The following is a 25037-nucleotide window of genomic DNA, read 5'->3' on the forward strand; positions in this document are numbered from 1 at the left end:
TCTCTTAAAAAAATATGTAGGCTCATGGGGTCGTCAGGAGAGATAGCTATTGGCTGTACCAGCGTTCAACTAGCAGTTATCTTAAGTGTATGGCCTCCTTTAGTACTTAACATCAGCAATCCCGACATTTGGCTTTGCCAAACGGCTTATACAGTTAGGTCCAGAATTATTTGGACAGTGACACAATCTTCATGATTTGGGCTCTGCATGCCACCACATTGAATTTGAAATGAAACAACTGAGATGCAATTGAAGTGTAGACTTTCAGGTTTAATTTAAGGGGTTTAACAAAAATATCCTGTGAAACATTTAGGAATTGCAACCATTTTTCTACACAGACTCCTCATTTCAGGGGCTCAAATGTAATTGGACAAATTAACATTACCATAAATAAAATGTTTTTTAAAAAAAAATACTTTGTAGAGAATCGTTTGCAGGCAATAACTGCCTGAAGTCTGGAACCCATGGACGTGACCAAACGCTGGGTTTCCTCCTTTGTGATGCTTTGCAGGTCTTTACTGCAGCGGTCTTCAGTTGTTGCTTGTTTTTGGGTCTTTCTGCCTTAAGTTTTGTCTTAAGCAAGTGAAATGCATCTCGATCGGGTTGAGATCTGGTGATTGACTTGGCATTGCAGAATATTCCACTTCTTTGCCTTAAAAACTCCTGGGTTTCTTTCGCAGTATGTTTTGGGTCATTGTGCATCTCTAATGTGAAGCGACGTCCAATCAACCTTGCTGCATTTGGTTGAATCTGAGCAGAAAGTAAATCCCTGAACACTTCAGAATTCATTCGGCTGCTTCTGTCTTCAGTCACATCATCAATAAACACTAGTGATCCAGTGCCTTTGGCAGCCAGTCATGCCCATGCCACCACACTGTCTCCACCATGTTTTACAGAGAATGTGGTGTGCTTTGGATCATGAGCTGTTCAAAGTCTTCTCCATACTTTCTTCCTCCCATTATTCTGGTACAGGTTGATCTTAGTTTCATGCTATTCCAAAGCTGGGCAGCTTCTTTACATGTTGTTTGGCAAAGTCTAATCCGGCCTTTCTATTTTTTTAGGCTGATTAATGGTTTGCACCTTGTGATGAACCCTCTGTATTTGCTCTCATGAAGTCTTCTCTTTATGGTAGACTTAGATACTGATATACCTACTTCTAGGGGAGTGTTCTTCACTTGGGTAGATGTTGTGAAGGGTTTTTTCTTTACCATAGAAAGGATTCTGCGATCATCCACCACTGTAGTCTTCCCTGGACGTCCAGGCCTTTTGGACTTCACGAGATCACCAGGGCGCTCTTTTTGTTCAAGAATGTACCAAACTGTTGATTTTGCCACTCCTAACATTCGTGCTCTCTCTCTCTCTGATGGATTTCTTAATTTTTTTCAGTCTAACGATGGTCTGTATCCCTTGTATTGAGAGCTCATTTGACCTCATGTTGTGGGTTTACAGCAACAGCTTCCAAATGCAAATGCCACACCTGGAATCAGCTCCAGATGTTTTACCTGCTTAATTGATGATGGATTAACGAGGGAATAGCCCTTGCCACCCATTAAAGAGCTTTTGAGATAATTGTCCAATTACCTTTGGTCCCTTGAAAAAGAGGCAGCTACATATTAAAGAGCTGTAATTCCTAAACCCTTCCTCAAATTAGGATGTGAATACCCTCAAATTAAAGCTGAGAGTCTGCACTTTAAGGCCATTTTGATTATACAACTGTATATTCAATATGTTTTGGTAAACTGCCAAAACTTATGTCACTGTCCAAATAATTTTGGACATAACTATATGTAGTTGATGAGTAGTGGCTACCAGACCCTAGGCCCATTCACACGGGCCAAAGATTTAGTGAACAAGCATTCATATGAACACTCTTTCCCAATCATTGGCCCGTGTAAACATGGCAGCGGTCAGCCAGCCAACTAGCAAACGCTAATTTGTCTGTATCCTGAGCACATATTTTATGCCGCCTATAAAATCATTGTTGTTGGCAGCACAATGCAATTTGCTTCGGCCCGTATAATAAGGCCTTTGAAAGAGCAGCGATCGAACTGATATATTAACGATCGACGCTCATTATGGGCAGGAATAGAAAATGGGTTTGAAGATCAATCTCGGATGATCTCTAATTTATAAAAGAACAGACAATCCCAGTGGATATTAGACTGCCAAGAACAATTGAATGACTTTAGGGATGTACTGAGGTTTTCTGTATTTACAAACTTCAGTTACATATGCAGGAGATATTTAAAGGCAGCTATATGTCCCAAGAAATGCGACCTACAGATATTTTTGATTCAACATAAAAGCTCATAGTATTTTTTTTCCTTCTCACATTCTCTAAGACAGCTTGTCTTGCTAAACAAGTATTTTCATGTGACAAGGTCTATAAGCTTTTCAATTTCGTGTGCAGAAAATTTTGGCATATACTGTATGTTGTCGAGGACATTGCTGTGATTTTATTTTTTCCTTTGCCCTTGACCTTTTCTCATGTATGTCATAAAATGCCATTGGAAATGTACTGCTTATAGTCCCTACTGGGCACAAAATCCATAAATGGGCCCTAGACAAAAATGAAAGCCTAACTCTACTTGCAAAACCACTGTTATATAATCTAAAATAAACAACAACGTGATATCATGCATTTTCCGCACAAAACTACATGTTCTGATGCCTCTTTCTTTTCAGCTGTTACTGCTAATTCTCTGTTTTACAGTGGTCATTAAGGGGCCTTATTCTACAGCACAACTTTTTACATCACTGTAGTATAAGTCCTGCACAGGTGCGTTCGTGTTCTGTGCCGTCCTAGAGCAGGTGCGTAGCTGTCTAGTGACAGCTTAGCTCCTGCTCCAATGGTGAGGATCAGAGGAAACTCCAATGTCTGCAATTTAACCCTTTGGTCAGGTCTTCCCCCTTTGATCACGTGACTGGGTTCACTAGTGACACAATTGGGGACAATGGAACAACTGTACTATTAGCTCTGGGGACCTATATGGGACCCTAAGGCTATCTGTACACTCATCCTGTTAGGGCACTGGAAGTATTGCACTAGCAACAGCCTGTGTTCTAGTGCCAGAGAGCATAATGTATTAGCATACAGATATACAATATGCTAATACCTTATAAGCTTAAAATAAGTAAATAAAATAGTAGTCCCATAGTAGAGTTATAAAAATGTCCTAAATGTAATTTTTGGCAAAAACAAGTTACAATAAATGTGATTGGTCAGTATAAAATAAAGTTTGTGTAGGAAAGGCTACATAAAATAAATAAAATTCTCATGTTATTATGGTGGTGAACATACCTATCACTTGTCAATTTTAGTTATTTAGTGTAAGCTGTAAATGTTCTAAAAATAAAAAAACAATGATGAAATTGTATCCGCCCCGCGCTATATATATATATATATATATATATATATATATATATAAAAAATTGTTCATATATGTCTATATATATATATATATATTATTTTTTTTACAAACTAATATATATGTAATCCCAAATAGTGCCTAAAACAAGGCCTTATACAGCCATGTCAATGAAAAAATGTAAACGTTATGGCTGCCGAAATGCGGAGAGGCAAAATAAATAAATATTACTGCGTCATTAATGATCAAACAGGCTTAGTTATTAAGAGGTTAAATAGGTTGTCCCTTCAAGAAAACCCCTGGTTATATGACCTATTACAGTAGGTCATATGGACATGATTCGGGGGGCTCTCCTGCTCAGGTCCTTCCTTTATGAGCCAGTGTGGAGAGTCGCTAACACACAGCAGCTACTGCTTTGGTAGATTTTTATGTATGGTGACAAATATACAATAGTTGATGTAACTGAGAAAATTTAAAGTGAAATTACAACTAATATTTATTAAGTCTACATGTATAGCATTCAAGTGCTCCAAAGACTATGGCATCTCTCGATGAGTCTTGTCCGTTTACAACTACAAACTTCATGAGGATACATACAGGACATTTGGTGAAATCAACCTTCAACCACAATGACACTCTACAACGGAACTAGAAGGGGATCACCATTTAAAAACCTTTACTTTGTTCTTTAAAATATAGGGGAAGCCACTTAGTAAAACAACATGGGACTTTCTTCGAAGATGAATGCATCTGAAATTGTTACATTTTGGACTGTGCCAATGTGTACGATGAAATCATCAGTGTTGGTAATCTCATTGTGTGTTAACTAATTGCCAGAAGGTTAGAAGTAAAGGACATTCCCAAAATATGTGACGTATAGATCCTAAAGGGTTGCAGCATGGAGGGGATGCATTACTATATATTCTAGAAAGTTTATATGGAGTGAGGTACCATCTGTAGAATATTTTATATAATTCTTGATTATTAGTACAAGAAGAACATTTAAGAGATATAGAGAATGCTCTTAACCATTGATCTCTTAAAAATGGTCTATTCAGATCTCTATGCCATTTGGATACATGTGTTTGATTTTCATAAGTAATTATCAACCTCACGCCAGAACTAGAATTACTGCGGCTTGGTGTTGAGGTTTTTCCCAAACGATTCTAAACTGTAATATATCATATTGTAATATCTGCCACAACTGCTGTAGAGTTTAGATGGAAAACATGTAATATCCCAAATATCATGGACATCATTAAAAAAAATGAATACAAATTATCAATATGAATATATCTATATCAATGCTTAGAGTACACACAGATGTTACCAATTCTGTACAGACTAGATGTGCTGGAATAACTCCATCTATGCCAAATCGCTCCCTTTCTAATGGTCATTAATATACTGTCTGTTATATACAGCGACAATCTGTTCTCCTTTTTCCTTTTATGATGACCTGTATATGTTCTTCATAACATTTCTTTTATTCCCTTTTCTTTAATTATCCATATTATTTTGGTTCACATTTTTTAATAATGTTAAAACTCATAGATTTTATCTATTTAACTCTTATTTGAGACTATAACATTTTACTTCTACCTGTGAGTAGAACTGTCTATACATGCCTTTCTGATGTCTCAACTGTTTAATAAAAAACATATTGAAACAGAAATCATCAGTGTTGCAACCAACAAATATGATGTTTGTAATAATTTTGTTTTCAATGCCATGGTTTACAAAATAGTGTTAGGAATTTCCGCTGCATACTTCCCTGGGACTGGGAATTATTGAAGTATTTATTCCATAAGGAGTGCTGGATTCCAGGTATCAGGTCACTGATTAACCCATGAAAGACGCCTGCAATTGTTGTGTAGTGATTGAGTTAGAATCGCCAAAAAAGACTGAGAACAGTCACAATATCTTTCTGTTGCTGGGAAAACTCTAAGTAAAACATAAATCACCAAAAATACAACCATACCACATTTTTCAGATTGTTTAATGAGTAATGGGATGGCTGGCATGCTGGGGTGAAGTGTGTTGGGCATATGTCAAGCTGCTATTTCTACATCTAAATAACTGACTGATTAACTGACGCATACCCAAAGAGTTTATCATGACATTTTGTAAGGTTTTTGACAAAACAATAGCAAGCCATGTGTCAGACACATCAATAAAGACCTATACATTTCAACTTGATGTTCAAGGAATGTAAAAAATGGACACAAGTCTCACAAGTTTGCTGTGTTTTTATTCTATCTTTAGACTTAGGAATCTCTTACAAATATTCATGTTATTTGGCACTTTGTCCATTTTGAATCATAGACACAGTCAAGTGCCACTGACATAATATGATTGTAGAAATCAGTTAAACTAAAATCTACATGTAATTTCTTTTTATATATAAATAGTTGTATGACTAACCTGGCCATAGAATTAAAGGGCTTGTCCAGGATTAGAAAAAAATGTCTTCTTCCCTCGCGTGTGTGTGTGTGTGCGTGTGTGTGTGTGTGTGTGTGTGTGTGTGTGTGTGTGTGTGTGTGAGATGTTGCAGATCAGCCCCATGCCCTTTAATGGAGCTGAGTTGCAATACCTGCATCTATCCACGGACAGCTGTGGCAGTGTTTTTGGAAGAAAGCAGCCATGCTTTTCTAATCTTGGATCATCCCTTTGTTGTCTCAGGATAGATACTGGTGGCACATTGCTAGCATATGCCACCAATGTCTATTCACTAAAACCAGGTGGCAGAGGTTCTAGGAAATCGACATGCGACAGGAAAAAGCTAAGCCTAGCTGACAGGAGACAAAGTAGCTACTTTTTTCTAGTCATTGGCAGAGTTCACAATGCTCAGACCACATTGGCATATTGTTATGGAAATTCAAGTTTGAGCAATTTTCCAAAGGCTGCTGGAGTCTGCTAGGAGAGAGTGTGCACATAGAACTGCAACATCAAATCCGTAACCACTCTGATCGACAGAGTCTAAGGCTACTCTAAGGTGTTCGCCAGAGCTGACCGCAAGGTGGGATGGTCTTTTCTGCTTAGAACCCAGGTTGTCTTATAAGAGTACTGTGTTGGATTAGTGGTGCAATGCAGGAAAACCTGAGCTGGAAACCAGACAGCCAAAGGGTTAACTGAAAGTCCAAAACCAGAGCAAGGAGTAATCAGGCAAAGCAAAGGTCAGAACCATCCGGAAGCAGATAATCAGAATCGGTAAGCAGAGGGTAAACGAGAGACAAGCCGAGGTCAGTATTCACGAGGTCCAGAAGTCAGAAGTGCAGGAAATGTCAGGATCTTGATCAGAACACCAGAAGATAGGAGAATCATAAGCAAGGGAGAGGTGGAATAAAGTGGGATTAAATACTAATCCACACCTGACAGGCAGAAGGACAGACAAAAGAGATATGCTCAAGGTAAAACAGACACGCCCATAAGTCAGAACTGTAGTCATAGTAATCTTATGGGAACAAGCGTTTCCCAACAGTTATCCAAGCAATATGCCACCAATGTCTATCCTGAGACAACCCCTTCAATTTTTTTTTATAGAAAACAGCCTATAATAAGCCCTTGTAACATTATGGTACCAAAATAACCAGATACATGTTATGGAAGCACTGGTTCCCAGGGTGGAAGTTTTATGGAATTGCTATGTGTGACGATTCCCCAAAGGCTGCTGGAGACTGTTGGGACTGAGCGTGCAAATAAATCTGCTACCCCCAAATCCGTTACAACTCTGATCAACAGTGTCTAAGGCTACTCTATGGTTTTCACCAGAGCCCGCCGCAAGGCAGGATGGTTTTTGCTGCATAGAACCCAGGTTGTTTTAACAGAGTTCAGTGTTGGATAAGAGGTGCAATGCAGACAATACCAGAACAGGCAACTAGACAGCCAGAGGTTCAACAGAAAGTACAAATCACAAGGCTGTGGGAAGTCAGGAATAGCAGAGGTCAGTACCAGCCAGGGAGCATAAAGCCCAAATACGTAAGCAAAGGGTAATCCAGACAAGCCCAGGTCCAGTTCCAAATAGTCAAAGGTACAGGGTATAGTCAGAAGCCTCAAACACAAGCAGCAAGGAAAATCACAAGCAAAGAACACAGAAGCAGCCCAGGTTTAAGTACTCCACCCTTACACCTGATAGGAAGAAAAACAGAGAAAAAGGATAGGCTGAACAACTAAAACCAGAACCGGCCAGAAGCTAGACTAGTAGTCATGGTAATTACTGAACAATTACTAACTGGGGGAACATTGAAAATTCACAATCTTTGATTAATTGCTTAATTTATAGGACATGGAATTATTTTGAAATAATCCTGTCGATAAAAAATAAATAAATGGGCAGCAAAATAGAATTTTATCAAGCATTATTGAGGTTTGACAAAAGCTGACAAATTTGTCTTTTGTTTTCAAAAACTAAAAAGACAGAACAGTTAACATTTTATATTTTATTAACCCCTTCCCGACCACCCCACGTAGATTAATGGGCTGCAGCACTGGTCCTTGTGCCTGCAGCCCGTTAATCTACGTGTGCTCCTAACAGAGCACACAGGCGCTCCTCGCAGCCCGGCATCTCCCAGTACAGGCTGCTACTAGCAGCCCTTGTACTGGGGGAAAACATTGGGTCGGATCACAGCGGTGATCCGAACCGATTAACCCCTTAAATGCGGCAGTCAATAGCGACCGCTGCATTTAAGTTGTTATAGCAACATCGGCACCCTGCTACGCGATTGTGGGGGCCGATTGTTGCGGGGGGCAATTGCTATGGCAACCGGAAGCCTAACAATGGCTTCCGGTCTGCCATCTGTGGAAGGCGATTAGATCCTGCCAGAGGCAGGACCTAATATGCCACCTGTCAGTGTGTAACTGACAGGTATAATACCCTGCAATACATAAGTATTGCAGGGTATTATAACAATGATCCAACAATTGGATCTTCAAGTCCCTAGTGGGACTAAAAAAAAAAAAGTTACAAAAAAATGTACAAAAGTAAAATGTCAAAATAATAACATTTTTAAAATCGCCCTTTTTCCCGTATAAAGTCTTTTATTATTAGAAAATAATAAATAAACTTTGCATAATTGGTATTGCCGCGTCCGTAACGGCCTGAGCTATAAAGATATAATGTAATTTATCCCACATGGTGACCGCCATAAATAAAATAATCAAAAAACTATACCGGAATCGCTATTTTTAGTCACTTCAGCTCCCAAAAAATTGCATAAATAGGGATCAAAAAGTCGCATGTACCCAAAAATGGTACTAATAAAAACTACAGCTTGTTCCGCAAAAAACAAGCCCTCACACGGCTTTCCTGATAGAAAAAGAAAAAAAATTGTGGCTCTTAGAATATGGTGACACAAAAATGAAATCATTTTTTTAAAACCGTGATTTTATTGTGCAAACACCGTAAAACATAAAAAACAAATATACATATGGTATCGCCGTAATCGCATCGACCCGCAGAATAAATAAAATATGTAATTTATAGCGCACGGTGAACGCCGTAAAAAAAAAGGAATAAAAAACAATAGACGTTTTGACGGCCTAATTACACTAAATTCTTCAAAAAACCTATAGGATCAAAATGCTCACTATACCCATAGACAAATTCTTTTTAGGGCTGTAGTTTCCCAAATGGGGTCACTTCTGGGGGTTGTTCACTGTTTTGTTCCCTCGGGGGCTGTGCAAATGCGACATGACACCCGAAAACCAATTGAGTAAACTTGAGCTCCAAAAGCCAAATAGTGCTCCTTCCCTTCTGAGCCCCGCCGTGTGTCCAAACAGGCATTTATGACGACATGTGGGGTATTTCCGTAATCAAGAGAAATTGCTTTACAAATCTTGGGGCGCTTTTTCTTCTTTATTCCTTGTAAAAATTGATCATTTCTAAGTTTTACTGGAAAAAATTTAGATATTTACGAACTAATTCCACTAAATTCAGCAAAAAACCTGTGGGTTTAAAATGCTCACTATACCCCTTGATGAATTCCTTGAGGGTTGTAGTTTGCCAAATGGTGTTTATTTGGGTGTGTTTCAACTGTTTTGGCACCACAAGACCTCTTCAAACCTGACATGGTGCCTAAAATATATTCTAATAAAAAGGAGCCCCCAAAATCCACTAGGTGCTCCATTGCTTGTGAGGTCTGTGTTTCAGTCCATTACCACAGTCGGGCCACATGTGGGATATTTCTAAAACCTGCAGAATCTGGGCAATAAATATTGAGTTGCGTTTCTATGGTAAAACCTTTTGTGTTACAGAAAAAAATGGATGAAAATGGATTTTCCTACAAAAAAAAAGAAATTTGTAAATTTCCCCTCTACTTTGCTTTAATTCCTGTGAAACACCTAAAGGGTTAAGAAACCTTCTAAATGCTGTATTGAATACTTTGAGGGGTGCAGTTTCTAAAATTGGGTGACTTATGGGGATTTCTAATATATAAGGCCCTCAATGCCACTTCAGAACTGAACTCGTACCTATAAAAATAGGTTTTGGAAATTTTCTTGAAAATGTGGGAAATTGCTGCTAAAGTTCTAAGCCTTGTAATGTCCTAGAAAAATAAAAGGATGTTCAAAAAAACGATACCAACGTAAAGTAGACATATGGGAAATGTTAATTAGTAACTATTGTGTGTGGTATTACTATCTGTATTACAAGCAGATACATTTAAATTTAGAAAAATGCTAATTTTTGCAAATTTTCTCTAAAGTTTGGTGATTTTCACAAACAAATACTGAATTTATTGATCAAATTTTTCCACTAACATACAGTACAATATGTCACGAGAAAATAATCTCAGAATCGCTTGGATAGGTAAAAGCATTCCCAAGTTATTACCACATAAAGTGACACATGTCAGATTTGAAAAAAATGGCTGCATCCACAAGGCCAAAACAGATAACGGTTTGTAAATGTAAAAAAATGAACAGAAAGTTATTTAGCCACAAGTTTTGTGTCATCAAAAATAGTACAAATTTTATCGGACATTAAAATTGGAGCAAAATTTTCAAGTAGTAAAAAATGTGCCTTTTACACGCCAAATCCATTGAGTATGTAGAGCAAGGCAATAAAGGGCAGAAGTAACATACAAAGCCATCAAATAAATATTCAAGCAAGTATCAGTTCTTGACTCAGGGACGTAGCTATAGATGGGGGGCCCTGTTACAGATTTTGTGCCTCATAGCAGTTATGCCACTGATCTCACTACAGTCTAGCATATCTCAATATTCATTGCTGTGGTCTGAAAACTGGAAATTTTGCTTATTTGCTTATAAAATGATACGATAAATCACTTAGAGGTGAAATGTGTGTTCAGAAGGTTATGTAGCACTGTTGTTTGGGAAAGGTTTTTTGAGGCTGTTGTCATTGTCTCAGAACTTATCAGATTTTGTTGCTAAGGTGATGATGTTTTGTAAAGACAGAACGCTGGAGCTTGGACCACCTATCAGCACTTATCAATGTTTTTCCTCCACTGTGTTTCCCCACAGTTAGGAAAATTCATATAGAGATGAGTGAAAAGCTTTGTCAACGCAAGAATTGTACACCTTTATGAACGAAAGGAGAATAACACCCAAAAGACTGGAAAGAGAGGTGTAGTGACTGATGACTTATTCAGGCTTATTTTATTAACCCTTTAATGACCATGACATTTTTCATGTCTTCATTTTTGTTTTTCCTTCCTCGCCTTCCAAGAGCCATAACTTTTTTTTTTTTGCAATGATATACATTAGCATATGAGGGCTTTTTTTGTGGGACAAGTTGTAGTTAATGGCCCATATAAGGTACTGAGAAATGTAGAAAAATTATTTTCCGGGTGGAATGGAAACAAAACAGCAATTTCTTTATCATTTTTGGGGTTTGTTTTTACAGGGTTCACCCTGCGGTAAAATTGGAATGTTAACTTTATTCTGTGGGTCAATACGATTATGGCGATACCAAATGTATATAGTTTTTTTATGTTTTACTACTTTTACAAAATAAAAACATTTAGTTAAAAGAAAAATATTTGTTTTGTGTCGCCATATGTTGTGACCCAGGACTTTTGTATTTTTCCGTCACTGAAGCTTGTTATTTGTGAGGCAAGCTGTAGTTTTTATTGGTAGTATTTTGGGGTACAAACGACATTTTGATCAATTTGTATTACATTTTTTTGTGGGACACAACAAAAAAACAGCAATTCTGGCTTTTCTATTTATTTATCTTTTACCACGTTCACGTTATGTTGTAATATTGTAATGATTGCGACTTTTGCGGACGTAGAGATATCAATTTTGTTTTTGTTTTTTTCTAACAATACTTTTTGGGAAAAAATAAGAAAGGATTTTTTTAAAAGGTTAATATATTTATTTTCTTAGTCCTCCTAGGGGACTTGAACTGGCTCCTATTAAGCTGCTTAATAGAAGCACAAAGATGGTAGACCTAGGGGCCTTCATTAGGCCCTCAGGCTGCCTATGACATTCATTGGCAACTCCCGATCGCATTGTTAGGGGGGTGATGGGCTATCGAAGGGGGTCGCCTCTCTCTTTCTAACGGCTTAGATGTGGTAGTCGTTATTGTCCGCATCATCTAACTGGTTAAACAGCCTGGATCGGAGTAATCTCTGATTATGACCGTTGGAGCAGGATGTCAGCTGTCATTCGTAACGTATGAAGCAGGCTCGGCCGTGAGCCCACTCCATGCAACCCTTCTCCCCCTATGACATACATGTCCCTTGGTTGCTCTTTAATAAGTTAATAACTCAGCAAACTGATGGAATTTTACAACATCCTAATCATGTTAACAGCTAATGTCTTCTGCTCTGTTTGCATAGAGTTATAAATACTCCAATCAGATGGGATATTTCAACTATAAATTATCGAAATTCTGGGCTGAGTTGTATTTATGATATATAATTACATTGGAACACATAACTTCCTTATCCCCATCGCACAAAGTGAAGGCATATTGCTAGTATATGGCATAAAATTGCGATCAGTGGGAATCCGGCTGCCGGAACCTTCTGATCCTGATATTTAGCGCTGCTGCCCCTTCACTGTTTTTTCCTGCACAGCGGCACTCATAGCCAGGGCCAGCTCCAGGTTTATGTGGGCCCTAGGGTGGCACAGACTTAGTAGGCCCCTTTTCGGGGGAACTCACGGCGGCAGTAAAATGGCAGAAAACTTCACTTTGTGCCCCCATATAGATGGTAGGCCCTGTTTATGCCCCCATATACAAGTTAGGCCCCCAGTTTGTACCCCCATAAATTTAGTGCCCTCTGTAGATAGTGCCACACATCCCATTCCAGGTAGTGCCACGCAGCCCCTTTCCTGGTAGTGCCACACAGGCCTGCTCCCTGGTAGTGCCACACAGCCCCCACCCTCCCAGGTAGTGCCACACAGCTCTATTCAAGTGAGTTCCATGTACAGCCGGAGACCAGGAGAACCGCTGTGCAGGGAAAAATTAAGAAGGGGATGCAACACTAGATTAGCTCTGCGGCCCATTCATTCTCAGGTTTGTTGGGGGTTTCAGCTGTCGGACCCCAGCGTTTGCATATCCTAGCGATATGCCATTAGTTTCATTAATGGAAGTAACCATTTAATTGCTCTGTGTAAACATCAGGTTTCTCAAACATTGATGCTAATCGGAAATTTACCGGGATTAGAGTGTGAAGGTGGTGATTAACTGGGGGCCCTTGTTCTTCCATTTAATTACTGTACAGTGTGTAAATTACACAACTAGTTACATACCTTGTTGTCGTTTTCCTTTGTTGCATTCTCTTGCTGTCCCGCATACCTGTCCCGCATACGGATAGGATCACGATGGGACGCCTTGTCCCCCTTTCTTCCCCACAGATTCTCGTATATAGGTCCTCATTGGTCATTTTTGGTGACACATGTTTTAATTATATTACTTTTTATTAAGAATTCATTTGATACTTATATATCTGTTTTGTATCATTGTAGATCCCAGCAGAACTTCAGGACCATTCTTTCATCATGTACACCAATAATGACATCATCATCTCTTCGAATGAAACTGTAAAATTCATTGTTTTTGGTTTGTTTAGTCCCAACCTATATATTGATTATTTCTTGTCTCCATTGGGAATAATCAGTAGTGAGATATTGGGTCTGTTATCCAGGTACACACATTTTAATCAATATAAATATCGGAATTTTGGAATAGTCACTGCATCGATATACGCAGGTCCGTTACACGTTTGTGATCTTTTGGACTACCTATATGCATGAAAATGTAATTGGTTTAATCCTGTAGATCCTGGGGGCTGGAACCCTTTGACCACAGAAGTGTGGCCAGGGATCTTGTATACCCACGTGTGGACCTTTGGTGCCTTTAATCTGTCTACATACACGAATCGTTAGACATTTCTATGTGTACCATTATATCTACACTGATTATCCCTAGGAGCATATTTTAGATTATGCTTTGATCTTTCTATGGTTGGTACTACACACTACACCATAAACAATTGTGCTATAAGCCTTACCTCTTTAAGGAGACAGGGTCCATTTGTTTGTGGTTCCTTGACAACGAGGGACGCTCTGCATGTGATGTTTACAGGGCGGAGCGTACGTTGTTGTCATTACGCTCTTAGAGCGTCTTGTTGCATAGCAACGTAGGACTTCCGGTCTCTTAACCGGATGTCGGCAATTCACTCACACACCCATATACTTCGAATACAACGTAGTGTGGAATGATTATCGTGACACATACAACCTGATGGTGATTTTCAGCAAGAAGGTCCAGAAGCTCTGATTGGTGAGTGGAACTATCATGATTAGTTCTGACACGACTGGCACATATATGATTATGCTATAATCATGTAATTTTGTATATTTACTATGTTGTATTGTTGTTCATCATATATGTATATGCACTTGCACTTTGTGTATCAATTTTTTTATTGTATTTTTTGCACTATGCACTTTATTTGTATTTTAATGAGATTAATTATGTAAATGCTTACTTGCTCTATATAAACTGTTATCACTTAGTATGTCACTATGCTTGATAAAGGTCCTATTGTTGGACAGAAACATCGCTGTTTGTTGGCTGAATAAAACCACCATTTTTTCACACTTGGAGTGCTGCAAGATTTCTGCTTTTGTACATTGCTCTGTCCTTGGATCGGGACAACATGCCTGGCACCTATACATCTATACCTAGTGAGTGCTGCTGCTTTCTGCTGTGTTATATGTATATATATATATATATATATATATATATACACACACGTATTGGTATGTTTTTCCTAAAATAAATACATTTGGCCATTTTTTTTCACTTGACCCACAATTTTTCTCATGAATTGGCTTATAAAACCCTGTTTTCCCTTACTATTTCTTGCTAATACTCTTCTCTTCAGTTCCGCTACATACTTCTCCCTAACCTCACTACCCAGCTACAAATCAGGAGTGACACATTTTATTACTTCCATTTTGCCACATTGCTTTCACATACTATGTTATTTATGTTAGATATAATGTTTAATGCTTTTATGGTGCAGTCTATCTTTATATCCTTGAAATAAGACATCCAGAATAGTAGCTCGCAGGCACGTAGAGCCAAGTGTGTTTTACAATAAGCTTTGAAAATTAATTTCTTTTTCAACTGCATTCAAATCTGTAAAAATATTTTGCAATAAATAAAGTGTAAAATACATAGGCTGTTATAGAAAATAAAGTGCAAATTATATGCAAAATAAAGAGCATCTGCTGTGTAGAACTGCTTATTTCTTTGATTTAATAGCAGAAAAAATCCTTTTATGTCTTGGGAAATGAGTCTGTTTAGCTTCAAGGTATGTGCAAAATTTACATTTTTAATGCATAACCATCCCTTCACTTCCCATGACATGTATAGCAAATTGAAAATTGTGAAATAAAGGGTTTAATCTAAAATAAACAATAAATAAGCTGCATTCAGTCTTATCTAAGTGTTACGTGTTTCAATTACTGTGTAACATTATTTGTTAGAAGCTTCAGTAGGTTGGGGTAAATATAACTCGTCTTGTTAATAACATGTTTGCCATTATTTTTATGTGCATTGTACGTTTTCAGATGGTTCACTACAAACCAAATTTGGGATCCGTGCAGTCCAGCAATATTCTTGGCCTCTTCACATGGAGAACTAATGAGCTGTATGTGCTTAAGGTCATATAACAATTGTCAGAGGTGTAACTTGAAGCTCCTGGGCTTCAATGCAAATTCTCCAATAGGATCCCCGACCAGCCATGTGCCATTTATAATACTGGTATCTACTAGGTATCGCTAGGGCCTGGGTGATACTGCTAGCTTTGCACATACTATAGCTGCCTCTGACTATTTTTAGTTGTAGTATTATGCCAATATTTCTGTCTGTCAGAAGGGATGTGGTTGAATCAATAACCTCTGTCCACAGTTTATAAATAGATATATTCTACATAAAAAAGCTGAGTAACTTTGTAAATACATTCTGCATAGCAATTTTGCTGGTTGCTCTTGGAAACAGTCAACAAACTTGTCAACAGACGCAGTCCTAACAGCTTAGCTTAGCTGAGTCCAATAATTGTAGTGGTAGAGTTGTTTTGTCTTACATCAGATTACGGTACAGTGCCTGGTGTAGAGAGGGGTTTGGCAGTGGCTTATTTCCCACTTTTTATTAATATTCATGCACACTCAGTCAAACCGAGCATGCATGTTTATGATTCAAGCTTTTGGATGACAGCTATCTCATCTGAATGGCCAGTTTTCAAAATGAGAAAGACCAGTTAATATTTATAAGTTATTTCATACAGTTGGGCTACCAGGGGATTTGTTTTCCCATGAGAGATATTTATGACATATCCACAGGATATGTCAGATAGATGCGGGTCCCAGCTTTCTCTAGAACAGGGCCCCCTAAACCCCGTTCTAGCTTTGTCTAATCTCGCTGACTCCCGGCCACTTCCTGATTATATGGTCGTGAGTTCCGAAAACAGCATAGCTTGCTGAACTACGCCGTTTCCGTAACTCCCATAATATTGAATGGCAGTTATGGAAGCAGCGTAGCATGCGAGTTACGCTGTTTCCGTAACTACCATTCAGTTCTATGGGACTTACGGAAACAGCGCAGCTCAGCGAGCTATGTTGTTTTTGTAACTCATGACCATATAACCTTTATCATGGTCGGTATTCACCTCATTCAGCCGCAACACAGAGCGGCTGAAAAGGGTTTATGGGGGCCCCGTTCTGGAGATAGGTGCGGGTCCTAGGGGTGGGACCCGCATCAATCTGACGTTTATGACATATCCTGTGGATATGTCAGAAATGTCTCTCATGGGAAAACCTCTTTAAGATGCTTTATAAATATTGCCTATAGGAATGCATTGAAGTGTGAAATACATGTATCTGAATGCAGATGTGAAAAGCATAAAGGTATCAGCCAACAGCTATGCCATGTCTATAGCCCTGATCAGTCCAATAAAAATCATTAGTCTTGTTTTCTGTCTATTTTTGGCACTGTGGTATTAACTGTGGCATGTGAACACACCTTAAGGCCCCATGCACACGACCGTAGTTTTCATTCGTAATTACGGATACGTAAATACGGATCAAATTGCTGATCCGTTCATTTCTATTGGTCACGGACATCTTTCAGTATATTTATGGATGTGTGTCCGTGCTGTAGAAATAATCTGCAAAATATTGAACATGTCCTATTTTTGTCCGCAATTGCAGCACGGACTCCCCATAGAAGTCTATGGGCGCTTCCGCAATTGTGGACTGCTACAGAGGTGGATCCATAGCCATCCGTAATTGTGTAAGCGTTGCTTGGCGACGCCAGGTGTTTAACCCAAGATTCCTCCCTGGTTATTTTTTTGTGGATCCGTAAATACAGATGCACTACGGACCATATTTGCGGACAGCGTGCCGTATGTATATGCGGATGATCTGCAGATGACTTGCGGATGAATACGGATCCGTATTTGCGGACAGTAAAAAACATTACGGTCATGTGCATGAGGCCTAACAACTTTCCTCAAAGCTCCTTTACTATGAATGACAAATCATTGAATTACCAATAATTCTTTCAAGCGTTAAAGCTTATTCCAGATCATTGCCCTATGTAAACAGGGCAGTGATTAGACAATGAACGAGCAAATGCTCGTTCATCAGCTGATCGCATCCAAAAAAATGCTTACTTGTCGGCAGCACTTCTCCACGTGTAAACAGGGGATTTGCTGCCGTCAAGATGCAAATGTATGTGGACAAACGATCATTCGTCCCCATACATTCTAACCATTGCTTGATGTAAATAGAGCTAAATTAGACGTGTTGAATCGTCTACCACCGCTCGCTACCGGCCAGGAAATCTGGCGATGTCAAACCACTCTTACTCTGAATATCTACAAAGATACATTTGATTTATATTGTCCATGATAAAAAACATGTTTAGGCCTAAGGGTATGTGCACACACACTAATTACGTCCGTAATGGACGGACGTATTTCGGCCGCAAGTACCGGACCGAACACAATGCAGGGAGCCGGGCTCCTAGCATCATACTTATGTACGATGCTAGGAGTCCCTGCCTCTCTGCAGGACAACTGTCCTGTACTGAAAACATGATTACAGTATGGGACAGTTGTCCTGCAGCGAGGCAGGGACTCCTAGCATCGTACATAAGTATGATGCTAGGAGCCCGGCTCCCTGCAGTGTGTTCGGTCCGGTACTTGCGGCAGAAATACGTCCGTCAATTACGGACGTAATTAGTGTGTGTGCACATACCCTAAAGCTGAACTTTGCATAACCGTTTGACTAATTATGACATTTCTAAAACAGTTGACTGTTCTAGTGATGGTATAGGTGTCTCATTGTAACAGGGGTGAATAGTTATGTATTCACTGTAATAAATGTAGATCATGTGGATGTTAAAAGTCAATTTTTGTTTCAGCCTCAAAAAATTCTAATTAAATCCAAAGAAAAAGTCAGGGGGGGGGGGGGAGAAATACTTTTTATTGGCACTGTTTATGTTTAAAATGATAACATATACATTGTGAATTTTGTGCATTGTAAGTTAATTCTTAAAGAACTCTGTAATTCCAAGGCAACCCTTATCCCCTATAACCCTTCAATGTGTAAATCCAAAATCTTCATACAAGTCCCCTTTTTCTTCTATCCTTTCTCAACTAATTACCTATTTTTGACTGTGTAAGGCCCAGGTCAGATGGTCGTGTTATGAATGCAACAGTGGCGTACCCAAAAGAAATGAAGCCCCAAAGTTAAGATTAAATTGAGACCCACATTATTGTGCTGGGTTTTGTCCCTTTTTCTATGACCATTTGTCCAATTTTCCACTATTTGTTTGCTAACATTGCAATATCCCTGTAGATCGGAGCCCTACACAGGTTCTCCCCTGTCCAATAGCAATGGTGTCAGAACCAACCAGGGCTGGATCCCTTTCTTCAAGGGTCCCACAGTAGCTGCGTGGGCTACCAGTTTTGTACATATAATCTTAGCTACAAAACCCGGATGCCCCTGTGTTTCTATTTAATTGAACACCTCAACATAGGGGTCTATAGTAATCTAAGCTCTATTATGTAGAGCCAATGAATCAAAATACAGACCCTAAAGTGCAGCTATATTACTTACTTCTGATACGGGCCTTAAAAGTAAAAAAAATTGGTAGTAAAAATTACAAACTGAATTAAATTATATGTTTCTTTAAAAATCGACTCAGTATCATGACTAATATATGAATATACAGGGTGGGCCATTTATATGGATACACCTAAATAAAATGGGAATGGTTGGTGATATTAACTTCCTGTTTGTGGCACATTAGTATATGGGAGGGGGGAAACTTTTCAAGCTGGGTGTTGACCATGGTGGCGATTTTGAAGTCGGACATTTTGTATCCAACTTTAGTTTTTTCAATGGGAAGAGGGTCATGTGACACATCAAACTTATCGAGAATTTCACAAGAAAAACAATGGTGTGCTTGGTTTTAATGTTACTTTATTCTTTCATGAGTTATTTACAAGCTTCTCTTTGTTTACAGCCATTGACATGTTGCAGAGGTTAACACGTGAGGAGCGGATAGAAATTGTGTTTGATGTCTGGTGAACGCAGTACCCGGGTCATTGCAGCAGATTTCAATGCAAGACACCCTACGAGACCGCCCATCTCCCATGCTACAGTTTGCAAACTGCTTGCCAAGTTTCGTGAAACTGGTTCAGTGTTGGATTTGCCCAAATGTGGACGCATGAAAACTGTCACTAATGAAGAAACATCAGTGGCTGTCCTAGCTTCATTCAGCAAGAGCCCACAGCGTAGCACTCGCCACATGTCACTGGAGAGTGGCATCAGTCGAACATCCCTTCAGCAGATATTAGCTACTCACAAATGGCACCCTTACAAACTCCAGCTGCTGCAGCATCTCAACGAGGATGACCCAGATCGGCGCACTGAATTTGCAGAATGGGCAAAACAAAAATTGGAACAGGACCCTCAGTTTACACAGAACATATTGTTCAGTGATGAGGCAAACTTTTATGTGAATGGTGAAGTTAACAAACAAAACCACCGCTATTGGTCTGACACTAACCCACATTGGATAGATCCCTCCAAGACTGTTGGAACACAAAAATTGATGGTATGGTGTGGTATATGGGGTACAAAGATAGTGGGGCCATTCTTCATCAATGGAAACCTCAAGGCCACGGGATATCTGAAATTGCTACATGATGATGTGTTTCCCTCTTTATGCACTGAAGCTGGCACGTTCCCTGAGTTATTCCAGCAAGATGGTGCACCACCACATTATGGGTGTCAGGTCCGAGCATTCCTAGATGAACAGTTTCCTGGAAAGTTGATTGGTCGTCGTGGGCCAGTTGAATGGCCCCCTAGGTCTCCCGATCTGACCCCCTTAGACTTTTATCTTTGGGGTCATCTGAAGGTAATTGTCTATGCTGTGAAGATACGAGATGTGCAGCAACTGAAACTACGGATACTGGAAGCCGGTGCTAGCATTTCTTCTGCGGTGTTGCTATCAGTGTGTGAAGAGTGGGAGAAGAGGGTTGCATTTACAATCCAATACAATGGGCAGCACTTTGAACACATTTTATAAGTGGTCAGAAACTTGTAAATAACTCATGAAAGAATAAAGTAACGTTAAAACCAAGCACACCATTGTTTTTCTTGTGAAATTCTCGAAAAGTTTGATGTGTCACATGACCCTCTTCCCATTGAAAAAACTAAAGTTGGATACAAAATGGCCAACTTCAAAATGGCCGCCATGGTCAACACCCAGCTTGAAAAGTTTCCCCCTCCCATATACTAATACTAATGTGCCACAAACAGGAAGTTAATATCACCAACCATTCCCATTTTATTTAGGTGTATCCATATAAATGGCCCACCCTGTATATATATATATATATATATATATATATATATATATATATATATATATATATATATATATATATATATATATATATATATATATATATATAAAAATATATATATACTGTCTGAAGATATTCCCCCAAGGATTTGCTATTGAGACACATACTTTATCAATCTGCCAGAGTCAGAGACATCTTGAAGGCACATTGAGGACACTCAGTGTTCCAGTCAGTGAAACTGTGATGTTATCATTACCTGTGAAAATGCTGAGAATGTTATTGGACAAGTTTCCAGAAGTATGTAAGAAGGAAAAAAAAAAAAGCGTTGTTTTTGTTCCGATGAGCTCCTCGCATGAGAACATAAACTGTTTTGGTACATGTTGTCTCACAGCGCCTTGTTTTCATCCCCTTAGAATAGCATGTAAATTACACCTTAGGAAAACACACAGTACTGGAGTGAGCTGTATTTATTGCCTTGTAGGCTCTTGTCATTTACATTCCAAGTGGAGTAACATATCGGTATGTTTGGAAATGAAGCATTTCTGTGAGCTGTGTCTTGGTGATGAAGATCTTCCACAAATGCTTTATTTTACCATAATAGAGATGTTCATTTATTATTTTTAATATATGGCTTTTATAGAGCTCATCCACTTTTATGCAATTTTTCGGTTGCACTATTATAAAAGAATAATTTCTTCTATTTAGTAGAAGGTAAAATATTATTAAGAAAAATGAAAAATAATTGTGGCTGCCACGGAATAAATTGTTGATGTATCAAGATCAAAATGTACATAACCACAAAGGGAGTCCTTAAGGGCTATGAACACCTTTGAGGTCTTTTACTTTTTATTTTTATTGAAATGCACTTATTTGGGGATAAAAACACCTATTGTAATTAACTTTTATTTTTAATAATGCAGCTTCTATGTATCACAGTACATAGAAGGTGCAGAAAGCCTTTCTGAGCAGAATTTGTCAGTGAGCTTGGGTAGAACAGCTTTCCGCAGCTTCTATTTGCTGTCACACATAGAAGCTGCAGATGTGAAACAGTGCATTATTTTTAAAAATAAAAGTCAATTCTAAAAGTTATTTTTAACCCCAAATAAATGCATTTCAATAATAAAAAAAAGACAACAAATGTGTCCATAGCCTCTAATGTAATTAAAAACCAGGAAATGCACAAGTGGCATAAGGTTTTAGGGGTTGCATTCTTGAAATTACAAATAGAAGAACAAATAGGGTCACCTAGAATAATTAACTGTCCTGGAACACAAGCAGAACATTATAACAGTCCATGGCTGCCTCAGTTTGGGCCTACACCGCAAAATGTATCTCATGGCACTGGATGCTTTGAGCACTATTTATCATGAATCTCCCTTCATTTATTTGATAGCGGCGTCAGTGTGGCCAATCAGAAGAACAAAGTATCCTCAGATGGGCATAGTTTCTGGAGGCCCACTCGAAACATGGTCCATGGGGTCTAATGTTTAATCACCCTATTTAACAGCTTCAGAGCTCTGACTGATTTAGAAATAGGGGCATGGTTTTGACAACCGCTGCTGCAAGCTTATTCATGTGCAGCAGTGGTTGGTATTCTACTGGGTACCATTGAAAATACATTACAGGGAGAACAGTAGAGGAAATGACTGAGTTAGTATGGTAAATGCCTCTAGTGGGACCATTTTACACAATATTGATCATTATTTTATTTTAAAGTAAGGCTTCATTCACATATGCGTTCGGTGTTTCTATTGCTCTCCTCCATCATAGGATAAAACAACGAAAATACCGAAAGCCCCAGATCCATTGCACGTGGACACCATCTGCTCCCGTCGGGATTACACCATTGTGTCTGTCATTTTATCGGACAAAATAGCTCAATATGTTGTTGTGTTTTGGCCAGTATTTTATACCCTAACGGAGCCTCCTCCTATGTAGATGTGAACGAAGCCTAACAAATGGAAATGTTTGTACAATTCTTTCCTACTGAAAGCTAACTGTGTATTTTTGTAGTATTTCCCCACTGACGTGAATGGGGTAAATATAATGACACTAAAATGGCCCAAACCATTAAAAGACAGAATCCATTGTTGCCTAAATTCAACTCAAAAACAATGTATTTAACTAAGCAGTATGTGAATAATAATTCAAAAATTCCCATTCCCTAACACTGCACATATGACTTCTTTGGTAAAAATTGATATTAATAAATATTGCTGTCTTGCACTCATAGTGTTAGGGATCTGCCAGGTACTACATCTAGGTATACTCCTGGGATTAATCAATCCACACCTGAGGCCAGACCTGTTCGACTGACACCATCTCCCACCAACCAGGGTGGCAGGCTCAGGAGTGGGAGAGCCTATTGCGGCCTGGTCAGTCGGAGTTAGCTCCGCCCCCTGTCCTTTATTACCTGCTGTGTTCTCCTCCTCAGTGCTTGTAATTCTTTTGGATTCCTGGCCCCACTGCTGCTTGCTCCAGCCTACTTCTGCCGTGCTTCTGCCTTGCTGCTGTTCTGCTTAACCCGCTTTGCTTTGCCTCCGGCTTGCTTCCTCCTCCGTGCTCACTTGGGTATACTCCACTTCATCCTGGTCCTGACAACTCATTCACCGCTCCGTTTCCTCGCAGCGTTCCGTGGGCTACTGCCCCTTCCCTTGCGTGTTCCCTGTTTGTTCTCCCGTGCACTTAGACAGCGTAGGGACCGCCGCCCAGTTGTACCCCGTCGCCTAGGGCGGGTCGTAGCAAGCAGCAGTGGGGCCAGGAATCCAAAAGAATTACAAGCCCCTTACCTAGTCTACCATTTCCCCTACGCTGACGCTATCATGGACCCCCTTGAGACCCTGACCCAGCAGATGCAGGGCCTCTCCCTACAGGTCCAGGCCCTGGCCCAGAGGGTCAACCAGGGTGACGCTGCCGTAGTAGTTCCCCTCACCTCACCTCTAGAACCCGACCTCAAGTTACCTGACCGGTTCTCAGGGGACCGTAAGACGTTTCTCTCCTTCCGGGAGAGTTGCAGACTGTATTTCCGCCTTAAACCCCACTCCTCAGGTTCCGAGAACCAGCGGGTGGGTATCATCATATCCCGACTCCAGGAAGGGCCCCAAGAGTGGGCCTTCTCCTTGGCTCCTGACGCCCCTGAACTTTCCTCTGTTGATCGCTTTTTCTCTGCCCTCGGACTCATTTACGACGAGACTGACAGGACTGCTTTAGCCGAGAGTCAGCTGGTGACCTTACGTCAGGGTAGCAGACCGGTTGAGGAGTACTGTTCTGATTTTAGAAAGTGGTGCGTAGCTTCTCGGTGGAACGATCCGGCCCTAAGGTGCCAGTTTAGGTTAGGATTATCTGACGCCCTGAAGGATCTGCTTGTTAGCTACCCCTCTTCTGACTCCCTTGACCAGGTTATGGCCCTAGCAGTACGACTTGACCGACGTCTCAGGGAACGTCAGCTTGAACGCTTCAATGTGCTCCCCTCTGACTTTTCTGTGATTCCCCCCGAGGTCCCGTCTCCTCGCCCCTCCACGGAGGACTCGGAGGTACCTATGCAACTCGGGGCCTCCATGTCCCCTCGACAACGTAGGGAGTTTCGCAGAATGAATGGTCTCTGCTTCTACTGTGGGGACGACAAGCATCTACTGAACACCTGTCCCAGGCGCAAGAATAAAAAGCCGGAAAACTTCCGTGCCTAAGTGATCATCGGGGAGGTCACTTGGGCGCACAGGTATTTCCCGTTAATGTGAAACGCAATAAAATTTTGCTTCCCTTTCAGGTCTCGTTTGCTGGCCGGTCTGCCACGGGCAGTGCCTTCGTGGATTCTGGCTCATCTGCTAATATCATGTCTGTGGAATTTGCTATGTCTCTAAAAATGCCTTTTATTGATTTACCTTATCCTATCCCTGTAGTAGGTATCGACTCCACTCCCCTTGCTAATGGTTATTTTACTCAGCATACTCCTGTTTTTGAACTCCTGGTTGGCTCCATGCATTTGGAGCAGTGCTCTGTACTGGTGATGCAGGGATTATCGTCTGATCTGGTATTAGGTCTTCCCTGGTTGCAGCTGCATAATCCCACGTTTGATTGGAATTCTGGGGATCTCACCAAATGGGGTAGTGAATGTCTTATGTCATGTCTTTCTGTTAACTCTATTTCTCCCCGGGAGGAGGTAAACACGCTTCCTGAGTTTGTTCAGGACTTCGCCGATGTGTTTTCTAAGGAGGCCTCCGAGGTGTTGCCCCCCCATAGAGATTACGATTGCGCCATCGATTTGGTGCCTGGTGCCAAGCTTCCTAAGGGTAGAATATTTAATCTTTCATGT

The sequence above is a fragment of the Rhinoderma darwinii genome, chromosome 5, assembly GCF_050947455.1.
Source record: "Rhinoderma darwinii isolate aRhiDar2 chromosome 5, aRhiDar2.hap1, whole genome shotgun sequence".
NCBI classification, from domain to species: domain Eukaryota; kingdom Metazoa; phylum Chordata; class Amphibia; order Anura; family Rhinodermatidae; genus Rhinoderma; species Rhinoderma darwinii.